Here is a 1738-nt window from a genome sequence, read left to right on the forward strand (position 1 = left end):
GGAATATATCCTTTTGATCAATAAGGGAAACGAGTAGTCCTGGCTCACCAAATGATACACAAGTACAATGTCCTTTACTATTTCGTATTGGTTCTCCTGTTGTTGGATCTGCCTTTACTAAGAAAGTACTAAACAGAAATCTAAACGCTTTTGATATAAATCCAATGGACCCAGGTTTTCCTTCAATATTACAAAAACTCGAATTACCCTCAGTTGATCCATAAAACTCTACAATCTTTGGGACTTTAAACCTCTCCTGGAACTGTAGCCACACATCACGTCTTAGTCCATTACCAATGGCAACCCTCACAGAGTGAGCTGTATCAGTAGCAGGGTCAGGAGGGGTGGAGAGAAGATAGCGAAGAAGCTCACCTACATAAATGACTGCCTATACAAAAGAAAAGATAGAATATGAAAAAAGTAATTATTTTAATTCGTAATTTTCATTATAATAAAATTACGATTATGCCATGTTGAAGTAATTTCAACTAAAAATACTGTTTTTGCACAAAACAAAAACATGGCTTGCTTCAAAAATAGCAGTAACTTCAGCTGCAATAGAATAACATAAGTATTGTAAACCCAAATAAATCAATGGCCTTTATGTTTAACATTTTGTAATGGTGGGTAAATAAACATCCATTAATTTTAACAATTTTTACAACTGAAGTAACCAAATACACATTGAAAATCATATTTAACAAAATTAGGTCAAAACTTAAAATAGTTAAAATTTATCTACCAATGGTTGTCATCAGGATTTCTCACAAAGTGTGCTAAATGAGCTAAACTTCATGAGCTTACAAACAATGGACTATAGTGATTTTAAAATTCATAAAAATATTCAATTTTGATTGGAACTAAATAAAAATAGAGAACTCTATCCTAGCCATTTTTGACAAAATACTATGGATTAGGATTTTTACAAACCTCTACTGAGGAAATACTTCATGACCTAGCTATACTGGAGACCCAATTGTCAAACTTCAATATACATGTACAATGTGAAAAGTATGATCATGTAATGTGAAGTGGCTACTGAGGTAGATAGAGAGCATTTTCCCTGCATCTGTATTAAGTTGGTATAGTCAGCACACCACGACAACTCAATTTTGATAAAAATTACATTTTGTAAGGCTTAAGCCTCAATTAGAATCACAATTATTGTAACTGTAATAGTAATTCTGTCCCTTACTGTGCATTTGTGTTTAATGCAGTCTTTCCAGAAATTTCTAGCAGAAAATTTTCTTGAAAGGACGACAGTCTTTCCAGTAGCAGTCATTTGTCCCATGGCAATCATTGAACCAGTAGAATGATAGAGTGGAAGACAAACATAGACAATGTCATTATCATTCATTCCACCTAACAGTGAGAATGCAGGTGGCACTAACATTGGCCTAGCAAGAGAAAAGATGGAAAGCATTAAAAAACAAATCTTGAGCTATGCTACTCAAAAGACATAAACGTTTTTATTTATTCCTCATTTACTTTGTTCCAGTGCATATTACAGCTTTAGGTAGTCCAGTGGTACCAGAAGTGAAAATATAGCAATACCGGTCTGTAATAAACAACTTCATAAATTTATACAAAAAATATCTAATTTTACCTTTAAGTCCAATTCCCTTTTCAGTGGGTGTAATATCTGGGAAGTCATTCATTTCTGATTCAAGATGGCGTCCTATGCTACTAGTCTTCTCTCCTCTAATACAGAAAGTATTGTTCTTCATGCCCTCACTCA

General features: G+C 33.6%; 1 protein-coding gene across 2 annotated transcripts in view; it reads right to left on the minus strand.

The window, feature by feature from the left end:
- Positions 1–1738, minus strand: part of LOC100631920 (long-chain fatty acid transport protein 4-like) — a 12688-nt gene that overhangs the window by 2868 nt on the left and 8082 nt on the right. The window lies entirely within an intron of this gene.

Source organism: Amphimedon queenslandica, unplaced genomic scaffold (assembly GCF_000090795.2).
Source record: "Amphimedon queenslandica unplaced genomic scaffold, v1.1 AMPQUscaffold_13136, whole genome shotgun sequence".
NCBI classification, from domain to species: Eukaryota; Metazoa; Porifera; class Demospongiae; order Haplosclerida; family Niphatidae; genus Amphimedon; species Amphimedon queenslandica.